This window comes from Stegodyphus dumicola, chromosome 4 (assembly GCF_044657685.1).
Source record: "Stegodyphus dumicola isolate Sdum_Otavi_A_Nest chromosome 4, ASM4465768v1".
Taxonomy (NCBI): Eukaryota; Metazoa; Arthropoda; class Arachnida; order Araneae; family Eresidae; genus Stegodyphus; species Stegodyphus dumicola.
The window spans coordinates 78,856,459-78,873,735 of record NC_140771.1 but is presented as its reverse complement, the minus strand read 5'-3'; positions in this window follow the sequence as shown (position 1 = coordinate 78,873,735).

Below are 17,277 nucleotides of genomic sequence, written 5' to 3'. Positions count from 1 at the left end.
ATATTTGCATGTGTTATTAGTAGCGTTGTAATCCTATTTGTTATATATACTAGATGTAAAGTATTTAGTAATTTTGCTGAAGATCTAATTCACATTCTTTATCACACAAATATAATTCACTCTTTATCGATTTGCAGCATTTATATGTCCATATGGAGTATTATTTAATGCAACTCAAACACGTTGTGGAGTTCAATGTAATTAGTAGTTACCAGTGTTTACTTGTACATATGTTATATACATTAGTTAGAAATTTCAGAATAGTATACTGTCAACGAGTTAATTTGCATATATTCACCATTTATGTGTCAGTGATGGACAAGTCACATATGTCAGCCCTTGCATACCACTGTATAATCTTATCTGAGCCCTTTTCTTATTTTATTATTATTAAATTCCCAGGCGGCATTTGGTGTTGCAGACTGTCCTTGGGATGCCCTTAGGCGTTTGATTTGGGCGTCCGGCGCGAGGAGCGCGTGTGGCCTCCCTTTTACCATAAAGGGGTGCTCTAGATCATGGTAGACGTGGTGCTGTACTGATTAACCACTATGGTAGAGGAACAGTTCCCAGTTCTCCGGTCACTTTTTTAAACTCACTTAACATGATACACGTGCCATTTCTGAGCACGCATTTTATTATAAAATATGCTCACTTCTGTTCCCTTTACCAGCCTTTTACATGCTGCCAGAGATTTTAGAATCACACTATATACAAAGAGAAGGCCAGAGAGTAAATAACTAATGAGATAAAATTATAAGGAAAACAGAAATTATACGCTCTCCAAAATCGCGTTACAGGTGCAAATGAAGCATAGAAAATGTATATGTAATTGATAGCGGTGTATGCGGTATTCATGGTAATGGAATTCAGTGTAAACAAACTATTTTAAATATTCAAAACTGATAAAAATTAAAAACGAATAAGATATTCAGTTTTATTGCAGAAATACACTTACTACCACTTTCTACTACCAAGAAATGGACTTGGTAAATAATTACCAGCTTCTAATGATCTTAACCACATGGCTGGCCTTAGATTTATAGTGTATGCAAACTTAATTTTAAAAAATAAAAAATAAAAAAATCTGAAAGGTTTCAGATTTTAAATTATGTCCAAAGGGGCATTTTTTAACATTTTCTGTCTTACCTTTATTTATTAAATATCACGTTCTTCGCACTTAACCATGAAATTCAGTTCAAGAGCGATATCGCAAAATAATTTTAAAATGAGCATATCTATACAATTTCCGATACACAGTCTCGCGCGCTGGTGATAAAAATATTTTTTCTGTACAACGTTGCCATTGCTCGCATTGAAATCCTTGAGTTCGTTGATCAGAAATTTATTTAAGTTATTTATTTAAGTTTATTTAAGTTACAAAGTATGAAATCGATAACAGAATAAATTCCAAATTTGAGCTTCCAGATGCCCATATTCGCAGGAGGATTACGTTATTCAAAATTCGATGGCTCTGTGTACCGTTGTTTTATCACAATGCAAGAAATATACATACATTTATCCAGATTTTTTATTATTTAATTTCTTCAAATATAATGCTGGACTCTAACATTTGGTGGCAATAGTTTGAAAAGTGAAACGGACATTTATAGTGAACCAACGCAAAACGCCAATGCGGAATTAATAGCCCTTCTGGGCTGACGCCCTTTTGGCATCGTTATAAAACGCATCTCAGAAGAAAATAAAGAAAAGATTACACAGGAAGCTCTTAATTACTTTTTAATTACTTAAATAATGTGTTACTGTTGTAATTTAATTTAACTACTATTGTAATTTTTTAAATTTAATTTAATTACTATTGTAATTGTTACTATTGCAAATTTAAGTATAACACCAATAAGTCAAGCATGAAACACGAGCGAAAATAAAAATGATAAATAAAACACATGAGGAAACTGGTTAAAATGTTCTTATATTAACCAATTAATTATCCAGTTATTATGATTTTGATTTGTATTATAAATTCTTCTTTCCGCATTTCTCACCAGAATGCAAATTAGCTTTTATAGTATATAAACTGAGAGATTTTAATCTTATACAGAGAGAGTTTCCGTCACCCGCGTCAAGCTTTTAGAATTTCGCCAGATTTATCTAAAAGTGGTTATTCTGGCTGGTTAATTTACATACCAGTAAATTAACTGAGCCGGCTTATATCTCTGATAGCAGCTGCAGCAGTTTGTATCGAATTTAACTCAGGCATGCTCTGATCCAAATACTATGCTGGGTGTTTTCAATAAAAAAATTCCGATGTGAACACCACGTGATTTCCTTGTACGGTCAATTAAATTATACACATTTTTTCTGCACTGCATTTAAACCTATTTCCTCGAATTATTCTTACTTAATTAACCGATCCCTCAAGAAAAGTGGAAAATGACATCAAAGACTGGATTTTTTTTTTCTTCTTCAATTAAATATTTTTGTCAGTTTTGGTTGTACGGGAGGCAAACGTTTTATAATTTTATTTTTTCATAACGAGTGTAAAACTTTCCAAAATATAAATATAGCAAACGGAAGACCGCATTAAAAATTAGATTTCGCTATTTGTTGAAAATTATTCTTTTATTTTTAATTTGACATTCCCAAAATTTGAATATTTTCGTCATTGAAAATACTTTTGTACCTGGAAGTATGCCGACTGCAATGAAAAAGTACTGTCGATTGTCGATTGCAATAAAAAGGGAGGTGGTAAAATAGCAGTTCTATAAACTAAAATGCCAACGTTCCACCGGCAATCATTTTTCAGTTATGCTAAATGTATACAAATGTACGTACGTGCGAGGTACCCTCATACGTACGAAGAATTTGTACGTACGTACAATCCATTATAAATCCTTTTGAATAAAATAATAAATCCATTATATATTATAAATCCATTATAAATCCTTTTGAATCCTTTTGAATAAAATAATAAATCCATTATATATTATAAATCCTTTTGAATCCTTTATAAATCCATTATACAATCTATTTTGGTAAAAAAGTCCTTTATTCTGACTGTACGTACAGACGTCAAGCAAAAAAAAAAAAAAAAAAAAAAGTCCAAATGGCTTTAAGAACGGTGAAAATGATCCGTTGAAATATGATATCCGATATTTTCCCCCATTACAATACTTTCTTTACTTCGTACAAGGAAGCAAAGAACAGTTGACTTGATCTTTTATAAGAATCACATTTGATGAGATTGCGCTATTTACTCAGGATATTTTATCTCGAAAACATAAATTATCCTTGGGAAATTTATTATAGTTTCTACAGATTAACAGAAATTATCTGTTTCTATCCATGAGTTATTAATTATTTATTTGTATAACTTTGTAAAATTCATAACAGTTTATAACGATAGTATGTATCATCTATTATTTTACAGTTTCTTGCGCTCTCATTTAGAGAATTTGTATCAAGTCCTCTTACGTCCTGTGCTAAGTCCTGTTTAGTCTAATACCTTTAACGTAAGTATTTTAAGCTTAGAGTTTAAACAACAGATTAGAGAAGCGGAATTTAGAATGTGTAACGGATGGTATTTATAAACACCATCTTCATAAAAATTGTAACGTCGCATTCAATTATTTATAACAAGTAATGTATTTAAATTTGTTGCCAATGTACATGAGAAAAACAATCGTTGGTGTTAAACTATCTAACTCTTTTGATAGTTTAAAACTATCAGAAGTATACAGCACGTATACAATCGTTCTTCTTTTCTAACTTAAGAGAGTTCCTTTTCTCTAAATAACAATTTAAAACTTAATAATGCATTTGATGCCCTTTTTTCCTAACTTAACCCCCTATGGGAGGATTTACATGATGTTCTTGAACACAGGTAAAGTTCATTAGCTTAGTGAAACTATCACACGTAAGGGCTAGCAGCTACAAAATGGAATGCATCTGGGAAAGTATTTCTAATGTAAATTAGTTTGTATGCACATTATAATGAAGAATAAATCTATTCTAGTGCCAGTCTCATTTTTACGGTCAACGGACGTCACTGTTGTTTAAATAAAGATGCCCATATTGTCAGACGGTTACTTGGACAATTTTTACAGGTCGACCTGAACTATTAAAGACTGCATTTCAGCTACAAAGATTCCCTTTCCTAAAACAACAAAATAATGACAATATTTCATCGTGAAATTCTCCAAGGTAGAAATAATTGTGTTTAATGGGTCTGTAACACTTAATCCGTGATCACTTAACTTAACACCACTTATCCAACAGTACTCGTAGCCAGCACGCCGATTTAGCCTACAGCAGTGCAGAGTTATCAGGTTTATTTTTAATTAGAAAATGTGAAAAAAGTGCACTGCCTTCGCTGTGACTCGAGCTCCGAACCTCCTAAATGCTAGCCGGACGTGCTTCTAGTAACACTTCGAAGGTAAGCGATAAGGAGGGAGAACACATCTTACACGGCATTTAGCCAACATATCCTTTAATAGACATGTGCACTTGAAACAGGCTGATATAAATGAAGATTGTCACTGTTTATTGCATTTAGCACCATCTCTTGCTACTATTATGAAATACCTAAAAATGCCTTATTCTTATGCGCAGGAAATTTTTACATGTAGCCGAAATATTTTTATATGTAAACGTTAACTACATGCACGTATCGGCCATATTTACTATTATTTTGTTTTATTGTTTGCATGACATATCACTTGTTTTATTTTCTTTTCAGCTTCTTTTATTATTTGTAAACATGTCATGGTGCGGTATGAGTTTCATTTTAATTATAACAAAGTGCTCGAGAGCTATCTGCTGGGATCGATGCCTTCGTGGAGGACTTTCTAAGGGAGCTGGTTCATATACACGTTACACATAGGCAAAACCATGAAACCACCCATGCAGCCAGCCCGTTCACCGAAATTCGAACCCTGAACCGAACTACCAGTGTTCAGCAATTTTACCACTCAACCGCTGTTGGGTTAAACAGTCATGAACTATTTGTACTATTAAATTAATAACATTAAATAAAGACAAAAGTGCGGTACTTATCCATAAATATCTTCTTTGTGCACTACAGAAACAGCTTTTAGTCGCACATGTATGCATAGTTTTTATTTAAACAGTTTCGCATGTTCTCAGTTAATGCACATGCTATCGGCTAAATGCGCTGTCGGCTAAAAAGACGTGTCGGTTAACTATACTGTCAGCTAAGTGTTTCGTCCGGTAAATGTACAGTATTTGATAAGATTTACGTCATTATGTATATAGGAGAAAGCAATATATGCGTGTTTGGAGCACTTCATTTTAGCTTAGTAATTTTAAGCTCGATGTTAATTTGAATTGATAGTTATGTTTTGATTTATTAAGACCTATAACTTCTGATAAACCAGATTTTACTCATATTGAATATCTTGTGCATTATCGTTTGTTTTTGTGCATTATCGTTTGTTCACTGCTAGATTTCAATTTTATCTTTTAGGTTAAATAAAGCAAATACTACTTTTACCTAACAGAACGAAATTCCAGCTTAAAATCTCCGTAAAATTAAACCACTCTCATTTCGTTCACGCGCTCCAATTCCTACCCCAGTTACTATAAAAAGCGGAAGATCCCATCGCCAACTCGCCAACACAAACTCGCGCCAATTTCATCTGCAGCCCTTAATCCTTCGAAGAAAGCCGGCAAATGAATTCAGTTTCCTATTAATGACGTCAGTTTCTTGCTTTATTCGAAATTTGTTTTTCCCGTCTACAATCTAAACATTACGCTCATAGATTGAAGCATGGATGTTTGTCGTTTCTCTTTGTTTTAAAAAGATAACATTTGGTAAGGTTAAAGCTGTGAAAGTTTATTTTGTTTGTATTTACGAAGGACATCTTAACGCATATTTATGTCATAGAGACCTATAGAAAGAAGCTTACGAACGTATCTGAGTTACTTCCGCTTTATATAGATATTAAATTTAGTGAAATTAAACAAAAATGATAGGTTATTATTGGTAATGAAGTTTAATAACAAATTAAGAATTGTAAAATTAAAATTAGTGAAATAAATATTTACTTCATGGTTTTTACTCTCTTGTTCTCACTTTAGGATTCTAGGTTTCAGGTAATGACAGGAAGATAACTTAGAATCAAAAAGGACCAAAAGTATCCAGAAATCGGCTGTTCTGGATACTTTTATTATTATAAAAAATATTGATTATAAATTAATAAGATAAAATTATAAATTAATAAGATAAAATAATAAATTGATAAGATAAAATTATTGATTTTGCTGGGGTAAAATCAATAATTTTCGAAGAATAGAAGAGTTGATGCGAGGGAGTTATATCAATACTGAAGAGTTTGGCCGAAATAGCAGGACAGTGGAAGAGATGTTTTGGAGAAAGTCCGATACCAATACAGTGAGGACAGCTATTATAATTTCGTTGACCATCAGAGGATATCTTCATTCCTTTCAAGCGTTTTGTCCTCAGTCTGGCTATGTTAGTGGAAATGACACGGTTTCAGTTTAGTGCAGCAATAGAAGTCTTCTTGATTGATTGGGACGTATGTCTTCGGCTGGCTATTGCGTCAGCATCGGTAAGGGTTAAGCTGTTGGAACGTTGAGAACTAATTCGGGCGCCTTTCGCGAGGACTAATAAATATAACTGATATAAGTTACATAAATATTGTTGAATTTCATATACAAGTTATATAAATTCGATATTCCTATATAAGTTATACAAATATAACTGAAATTCATTTCATTTACGAAACGAAATAAAAGATGAAAATATATAATCGCCGCATTTCCTCGCAAATCCCCCCTTTCATATTAATTTTACCGCTTGAAAACCAAGAGAAAAATATACTTGGTGCATTCTATTTCTGAAGAGACAGTTTAAATTATAACTATAGCATAAGAAGAAGAATACATAACAGCACACTAATATATGCATTATATTATGCATTTCAAATGTGGTTCAAATGGCAAAGTGTTCAATAATATAAATTTTAAATACACAAGTCACTTTCTTATTTGAGCATACATTTTACATTGTTACCATAAATACAATTTTCTAAATCATATAGCGAAAAAACTAAAGGGGAAAATACGCGAGGGACAGAAATATGCGAATAATTATGGCATTTAGTATTTATAGCAAAAATTCATTAAAGGCAAGAGAAATGAAAAAATTAAGAGTTTAATAATCATGCAGAACCTATGGCTTGGAGTTACTTTCAGGGTGCAAAATTCAGTGGCAATCTCAGGAAACAAACACTACTTTTTTCGGTGAAAAATACATTTATTGAATAAGATGTCTTGAAATAAAAGAAATGTAATAAAAAATAAATAAGTTTTTAAGAACTTAACAGTATAGTTAAATATCAAGATATTATTTACCTTCTTTAACAATTTATTCTTCGTCAAAGTTCGTTTAAGTCAAAGTTCGTTTAAAAGAAAGACAGTAGAAGCGAATACCAGACACTTCATTATCGGACACAAATATAAACAATTTTTTGGACGATACAGAAAAGTTAATGTTATACTTCAGAAATTCCCAAAATCTAACACAAAAAATAGCGGTTGATATTCAATAAACAGCCATTATATTTAATTAATTAAACAACCATTTTAATTAAGGAATGAATTGAATTGATAAAATAATGGATAATTAAATTAATAATAATCATTAAGAGTCATTTATTTATTTAATTAATTAATTACTTAATTTTGACTTTCCACAATTTTCGCCTAATCTTTCTCATCTTAAGTCGCCATGTTCTTCTCGTCTTGTTTTCTCATGTATTATAAGAATATATTAGAATATTTATCGAAATGACAACAGTTTTTTTTTCCACTGTTTTCATCATTTTTTGGCCTTAAAGAATATTATAGTTGCTTTTAGTCATTTTAGGTTCTTTTGGTCTCCATCCATTTTCACCATCATTTTCTACTTCAAAAAATATTTAATACATTATTCCATTAAACGAGATCGTACTTATTAAAAAAAGAAAGAAAGAAAAAAAGAAATACTGTAAGCATTCAGATTTTAGCGTATCACCAGAGGGTTTGTTAAGATTTTTTTATGGTCTCACAAACTCTCCCTGTACCAGTCTGCTCACTTCTTTTAGCTCAAAGGGTGTTATGATCCTCGAAACGGCATTTTGCGTTGAATCATTTAATTGCGATGTATCACTTTTCAAATTGTTCCCACCAAATATTATCGGCTTGTGTTATATTTAAAGAAACTAAATAATGAAAAAGCTGCTTTAATGTATATGCATGTTTCTCGCAAATCGTCAAATTTTGAATAACACATTCCTCCACCCTAATCTGGACAACTGAGAGCTCTAATTTGAAGTTTGGAATTAATTTTATTGTCATTTCGTATTTTGTAAAACTTTAACGAATTTTTTAGTAAAAACTCATCAACTTCAACTGTTGTCAGTGGCAACACTGTAAGGAATAAAACATTTTTATGCAAAGCCCGCAAGCCTATCTATCGTAAACTCTAAATATATGCTGTTTTTAAATATTTTTAGTCCAATGTGGCGTTAGCCCAAATGCTCTCGAAACGTGTATGTGTCTGTAAATGATAAAAACACCCGTTTGGGCGTAATGTAAAATTTCAAAGTTTTCAGACTGTATTATTTATTTTTTAAAAATTGTATCATTAAATATATCTTTTCTCGCAGTTACGCCGCATAAAATTCACAGTAAAATCACACCATTTTTAAAAGAAGCATATTTTTAGAACTTGCGATACAGTGGTAAGTATTTCAATGCACTTTTCTCTCAGATCATCCTATCAATATCCAGTTTTCTTAGTAAGATGATTTACGTAAATTTTGATTGCCTTTTTACTTCCTTGTACGAAGTAAAAAGGAAGTATTGTAATTGCGAAAAGCTTCAGGCAGCATATTTCAACGAAAATATCCACTTTGACCGCTTTTGAATGCAATTTAACGATGTTTTTGCGTGATATCTGTACGTAAGGACAGAATAAAAGACTCTTTTCCTCAGAAGAAAAAAAAAAAAAAAAAAAAAAAGAAAAGAAAAGAAAAAAAAAAAAACTGCTTTAAATTGAATTCTGAAGAGAATTTTTCGTGGCGTCTGTACGAACGTATGTACGTACGTACGTATCTCGCATAACTCAAAAACGAGTAGCCTCATAACGTTGAAATTTGTATATAGGACTACTATAACATGTAGATGTACACCTCGTATTTTGGTTTCAATCGGCCGCGCCAAACGTATATAAATATATTTATAAATATATCCACTCTGTTACCCGGCTCAGTAATCTCACTTCAGTTTCTTTACTCTTATATGTTTGTAAATTGTACATTTTTTTCTTTAAAAATGTTTGAATTATGTTGTTTTTATCTTCCGGTTAAGGGTTTTATGCTTTTAGTAAATCTGTGTGCAATATTTTTAGAATTATCAACAATTTCAAAGTTGTTTAAGTGCTGCTTTTTTGCCAATTTTGATGGCGGCCATTGCTTGTTTACATTTGAAACAGCTGAGTAGTGAATTTATTGTCAATCTAGAGAAACGTAGCTACGCAACAACAAAGATAAACGTCTTGATTTATTATTGGGATTTAAATCATGCTTAATCCTTTCTGGAATTTTTTCGAGAAAATAAGTGTTTAAAATTTACTTAATTTTTAATAATTAGTAATTTAAATTTTAATTTGCTAAATTGGTGAGTTTATTTTCATGTTTTGGTTTTGCACTTGATTTACTTATGCTATCTGAATTTAAATGATATTGTAGATTAGTTCTAAATCTTTTATATGTTTGCACATTATTTTAACTTTAAATCTGCTATATACATGTTTGTTAAGTTTTAATTTTTAATAGAGATATTTTGAGTTTGAGAACTGAATTAATTGAATGAAAAATACTCAATCGTTTGTGAAAAACTGTTTCTTTTTTGTTTTGTTTGCTTAATTTCTTTTATACATCGTTCTAGCTTTATAATAGTATTTGAATAGAACATGTGGCAACGATTAGGTAATTCTTTAAATGATACAAATTTTGCGCATTCTCAGTTATAATATGAACGAAATATAATACTGTTAAGTGAAGCTAGCGCCAGAGTGTCGCTATGGTAAACAAATAGCGTGAATTTTAAAGAATTCATTTATTCTATTGTGGTTTATGCGCTGTCGGCAAAGTAGATTTAATTCAATCCAATAAGTTTAAACTAAATGCAAGAAAAAATGCGAATAATTTATTATTCCGTACAAGGAAGTCATGTGGTGTACACATCAGATTTTTTATTAATATTTTTTTGTCTTTTAGCTTTATTTAATAAACATCACTTTCTTTATATTTACATCATATAATATTAAAGTCAAACATTTATATATTTTAAAACATTTTAAGCGCATATATATATATATATATATATATATATATACATATATAACATTTACATATAAAGCATATTTTTATATCTTTTACATATGTTTATATATATAAAATATTTATATATTTAAAAACAAACATTAACAAAAATATTCAAAATCAGCTTAATTTTAGAATTCCCGTAGAATGTTAAGTGTTGCCTTCGACCTTTTTTTTTTACATTCGTTATATTATTCTTTAAAAATAATACACGATGATACCATTTGGTTGTAATATCCTTGTATTTGAAAAGTGATAGAGACACAGCAATGATACAGGCTTAAAAATGCGGATCCAGACTTCGTCAAAGATGTTTCAAATCATGAATGCTTTTTCATTGAACAAAAAAGGGGGAAGTAGTTTTACAAAAGAATATTATACTGAAAGCACTAGGTTAACAGTAAATTCTACTTTAATTAGTTTAGTTTTTTAGATTGATTATTATTTGCTTTGAAATTACACTCACTGATCTCGTATATATTATAAAATTCTGATTTTTAATAATCCCGACAGTGGCCGAGCTGATAAAACCATTAAATCCCTATAGTCCCACACGGGTTCAAATTTCGACGGACAGGCTGCTTGCGGGGAAGTTTTCGTGGTTTTCCCATCTCTAACGAGAATATAAACCAATTTTTTCCAGATAATCCTGCAGGAAGGCAGTCCTTCCGTCATGTAGATAGCTCTATTATCCTTTAGTATAATCTAATTAATTTCAAATCAGTCATTAATGATATACTCTATGACAAGGCCATTCGTAAAGACTGCTACTTATTCCGGGTTCGCTTCCTGTGGATGCATGGAGTTTTCGAGGTTTTCTTCTGTGCACTAGTATTATAACCTCTTAAGACGCGAAATGTTGAGATTTTTGTTGCAATAAATTACTTACGTATCAGCATATGCAAGAGAAACTGCAATAGTATTTCTGCGAAGCTATCAAATGTAAGATTTTCGCCTGTTAATCCTACCAGTTTTTAGATTAAAACAACACTGAGAATTAAAAAAAAAAAATATGACCGTGAGTTGTTAATCGCATATGCAGACAAGCAACTTCTGATTTTTTTATACGGTACCAGTTTTCTGCTAATTGAAAGAAGATTACCGAATAAATCTTCTGTTATCGCCATATGTATCTAAAGATGGCCCAAAGCTATGATTCTAAACCTTTTGCAAATTTATACCACCATAGTTGTAGTCAAAATCTAAAATCACTGGAACGCGAACTATGGATTTTTTTAAATACATAGGGTGTTTCTATAGTTTTAGGAACTGAAATACAATTCCGAGAACTGGTATATAATGCTAATAGTTAGAGACAAGACTTGACATATTTATGCAGGTATCGCGTGCAATATTATTACTTCAATTCCATTGTTTGACTGATACAGCGTTATGAATCGATAGCGCCAGCCGTTATGTGGAGCTCCAAAAGTGCTATCTCTGGAATACTTTGATTACTTTAGGAATGCAATAACTTAGGAGTTAAGCATGAGAATACTGAAGGCATATGCCTAATATTTCTTGTAAAATTACTGTGTAAATAAATTATTTGTGTTTTAAAAGTAGATGTGATGGTCACTTATCTCTGGATTTATACTTCATACCGATATTTAACGAACAGTTGCGTACTTATAACATACGTGCGCATTTTTGTACCGCTGTTTTTGCAACTATGGAAGATATTAAAAACAATCATTTTCTTTTTGTGCAGTGTAATATCCTAGTAAAATTATTATTCCTAAATTAAAATTCCTTGAGAGCTAGAATATTGAAGAACTGTGTAAGAGATTATTCGCTGAGTTCTTGTAAGGAACAAGTCAAAACAAGGATTAAATTTACGCTTTATTACAACTCAAAATAAGTTAACAGATGATCCCTTCTCGGGCTTACAATAAGCCTATACTTGGGCTTTAACTCAAAATAGAAAATATTAAACTAATCTAATTCTAAATAAAAATAACCAGCCAAAGCTGCACAGAATCAACTAACAGAGTTGGCCCTTAGTTAAGATCACCGGCATAAACTAGCAGGAACGTAGAAGTACGGCCTTAGAACACTTAAGTTTAGACTAGCAGCAACAACGTGGCCGAAAGGCAGAACACGCTCTCCTGTAACCCAGACTTAAGCTTAAATACTCGTTTCTACTTCATTTACATAAACCAAAATCCTGCAAATTAATTCTGGCTGAGAAACATAGATGGGAAATGAGAAAAAAAGGCTTGTTCCAAAATAAAAATAATTATTATAAAATTAAACTCTACAGTAGATAGAAAGTTCAAAAATTGTTCACCGTCTGAGAGCAGTATTTTGTTTCCACATCTGAAAAAAAACTTTAGGGGGGTGTTCCATTTGAGGGTTTAACCATGCTACATAGAGGTACATAGAGGAGTACATAGAGGTACTCATGGTACATAGAGGAGACACAGGAAAAGTTCTTTGAGGGCGGCTTAAAAATTTAGTTTTTCATTGGGATAAGCGTGTATTCAATTAAATGGGGATTATATTAAAAAAAACTGCATTGTAATATTGGTGTCATTTGACGAAATAAAAAAATAATACCTAAACTCCTAGAAATCTGAGAATATCCCTCTTAGATTAAAAGATAATAAAATAAATAATACTTTTACATCAGTTTCTAACAGGTCCGAAGATAATAAAAGTATTTTTATAGATCGCATTGCAGAAAAATCCCCGTTTATCAATATTTGCATCCAAAGATGGCATATAAATACGGTTTTCTCATTTCTCATAAACTTATACTACCATATAAAAGCTATAATGAAACTCTGAATGCTTATCTTGCCTTGGCTCGCGTCACAAATATTCTCTTAAATAAGTAGGATTATTCAAATGTAACTCAACCAGTAACGATGCAGATTTTGAGTGAAGATATTTCTGTAACTGACTGCCTAGAAGTCTTTAGGATCAACAGATTTTGATTTTGCAAACAAGGGATTCCCATACTTTTTCTTGCATCGACACCTTTTAAAATAATGATTTTATTGATCGACTACATTTCATTTTTCTCTAAAATACACAGCACAATCATAATACTAATAACTGCACATAAACAACTTAACGATAATAACTGGATTAAGAATCTGAATGTTTTAGAAAACGGTTTGTCAGCTTAGTATTTTATTTTTTGTATCATTATTATTCTTATTTTTACAAAACAAATTACGATTGGAAACAAGATTTCGGAGACAAAATCAGACTGTAATTGGGCAAAATCTCGACTTTACTTAATGTTCAGCTGCACCTGATGTATTGATGCAATATTTTTAATATTTGACATACATCTGCTTAATTTAATTCAACCCTCATTCAAAAATATTCGACCCGTTTCTTACTTTCCGTAGTAAATTATTGACTTGACCGCTAGGTAAGTAGAGGAAAAATTCAATAGTGCTAGTTCGGTAACAGCTTTTATTTTGAGCTACTTTTCTCAAATGACTTAATTCCAAAACCTGACGTACCAATGTGTTTTGAAAATACTTTGTAGGATATAGCTTATAAATAAAAAATTAGTTATCAATTTTTAGTCATACATATTTTGTAATTAAAGGGATCTTTATTATGCCGACCATTTGAATACTTGACTATCGACCTCTAGTCAACCCCTTGATCATCAGCGCCTCTGTTTAAATTTTACTCTTTTTAAATCTTTAAATTTTTCATTTCCTCAAAATACTAACCAGAAAATTTTAAAAGGATATCGTTTCCATAAAGTGCGAGTGACCTTAAGGATTGGATTTCCCACCTGCGTCCCATCCATTGTTACCATCAGCTTAAGCAAGGGACTGAATTGTAAACGCTTTTATGAAGCATATTTGGCTAAATGACGTAGTTCACTAGTTATTAGTAGTGAGCAGTTCACTAGTTAGTAGTAGTAACTAAGTAGGCATATTTAACTAAATTAAAAACTGGTAATTAACTAGATAAAATACGCATTTCAAGCGCAGCAATTAAACTTTAGAAACATGAGCCTCCTTGAAAAGTAAAATTTCAGACATCGTTTAAGGATTGGAATTAACTTTCCTGAAGGATTTTATGTTTATAACAAATAGTATATATGCAAAGACAAACTTAGACCAATCAAAGTGAATTCAAAACCAAACTGAAATTCAAAACGGGGTATTTCTAAAACTACTGTCATCGTCATAGTTCGTCGTGATGTATCGTTAGTCTGAGCTGGTTAGCTTTAAAAAGCAGAAGAAAGCCTGATTGCATATCCTCGTTAGCGGCTCAAGAACTTTTAGTGACAAAAGCTAAAATAATTAATTTTTCATTTGGTCTTACTTTACAGACTTAATTCAAAGATAGCACTCTTCCTGCTCCACTGATTTTTGCATACCTTTCATACCGAACAGGAGCTTGAAAAGAGAAGGTACCCTTAAACAGCAAATGGAAGATGACTTTTTAGAAGGGAGTTTAAACTTCATTTTGGTATTTAAAAAACGGTCTCCTGTAAGATTTGACACAAATTCATTACAGCCAAAATTCAATGCTTCCAGACAAAGCCTTATTTGCTACTGAATATGAATATGGATTTTGAAGGAAAATATATTATAATGATTTCTAAGGATATAACACATCCTTCCCGTGCATGATGTCGTAGTGTAAGTGATCAGCAATTGCAGCTAACAAATTGGAAAATATATATTTCTAATCACGGTGAAGGTATAGCTGTTTTTTGATGTTTCCTGCCTCGAAACATCTAATAATTCAATAATCGTCATTAATAATTTAATAATTCATCACTTGGATTTGTTCGACTGGGTACCATATTTTTCTTCAGTCGATCTTTAAATGGAGAAGAATGTATAGAATTTTTGAAATTCGCAGTGCTGTAAGCGGTTATGATGGATTCGTATCCCGGCTAGGCTACTGTTGAATTTCACGTTTGTCGCTCCCAGACATATGTTTGGCTGTACAGAGTACCATTATTATAAATTACTACAATATTTATAGTGACAATTTTCCGGCAAATAAATTGATGCTTTTTACAGCTTTACGTAGCATTAATTTACATATTGTACATTAAGGTTAAACTATACATTGCAAAATATTTGGGGTATAAAAAGAGCAGTATTGAGAAAACTCTTTTCACATTCTTCGAATTCGCCAATGTTCTTTAAAATTCATATGCCCATTTTAGGAAGGATATATGTATAAAAACCTTAAAACCAAAAACCAGTCAAATCTGCTGCAATTTCCCCAAACTGTTGCTTTATTTATCCCCAGTGAGTGCGAAATTAACGAAAATAATGCGCACTGATGATAACATCGTACTTCAGCTGTCATCAAAACCAATCTGTGTCTATATTAAATTGCTGAGTATACAAAGGATGGCCATGGATTTTGAAACTGGAGCATCAATTTTCTCTTCAGTGCCGTCAAGAAGAATCTTTCCATCAAGGAACCAAATTTCATTATCTGGCTCCAAGTATTGTTTCCTGGTTTCTAACAGCCTCTTTATTTATGATTATCTATAATTACTCAAAGTCCTTTAATCGAAGCGTATCCGGCAGAGAACTCATGCAGAATTTAGTTCATGACTAGGAAGCTATCTGCGCTTTCTAAAGTAATCCTGTGACATTCAACCTCCAAAAATAATGTTCAATACATAGTTCTCGTTCATAAGCGGTTCTCATGCTATATTTCCTTCCTGCTTGTTAGTCATGGCTGATATACTTAGTTCCATGCCTGAAAATAAGTGACAGAATTCCTACGAGGTGTTTTTTATCTTGTTCCATAGCAATGAAATATAAGCGAGCACCTTCTTCAGGGACCCCTGTCCAGCGTCTTCGGCGCTTTTAGTAACAAATATATAGCATGTCCCAACAAAAGAGATGGATTTAATATGCAGCAAAAATACTTTATTCTTAGAAAATATCGTTACATATATAAAAAAACAACTGATGTGGACATCACATGGCTTCTTTGTTCGGCCTATTAAATTATACACATTTTTTGCTGCACTTCATAAAATAAAAATATAATTATAAAATTTTCCCAAATATAAGTACAGGAACCAGGAAACCACTTTAAAAGTTAAATTTCGTTATTTGTCAAAAATCAAGTTTAAATACGACACTGCCAGTTTTTGTCATTTAAACACTTCTGTATTTTTGCTGTACTTCTCTTAAACTTGTTTCCTCGAATTATTCTAATTTAATTAAGCAACCCCTCAAAAAAGCTGAAAATGATATCAAAAACTGCAAATTCTGAAATTAAATATCCCGGTCAATTTCGTCATTTAAAAAAATGCTGTAATTGGAAGTATATGACTACAACAACGACTGCGAAAATAGGACTTAGAAGTCGACTAAGGACTTCTAAGGGGGATAAAAGGTATATATATATATATATATACAGCACAACTAGATGTTATAGCAATCAGGTATACAAAATTTTAAAGTTCTACGACTAACAGTTTTTCAATTGTGCGAGATATATACATACTTACGTACAAACATCACGAACAAATCCTCTTTGAAAATATTTTAAATCCGTTTTACAAATCGTTTTGGAAAAACGTGTCCTTTATTCTATCCATGCATATGAATGTCATGCAAAAAAATCGCCCGAATAGGCTTGGGAACGGTCAAAGTGGATATTTCTGTTGAAATATGATACCCGAAATTTTTCGCAATTACCATACTTCCTTAGTGTAAAAAAGTAAAAAGGCAAATGTTCCGATTTAAGAATGTGGATTTTGACTTCACTTGGCAACACCAGTATTTTATCACTATCAGTTTCTTTAATTCCGTAGCCTCATTGCAGTTTAGTAGACGTAGAGCGTTATGCAAAGGAACAGCGAGTTTTGACTGAAAACTCATTACAAGATTGGAGATTTTTATGCCCAGACTATTAGGTAGTTTCGTGCAATCAATCTTTGGACTGG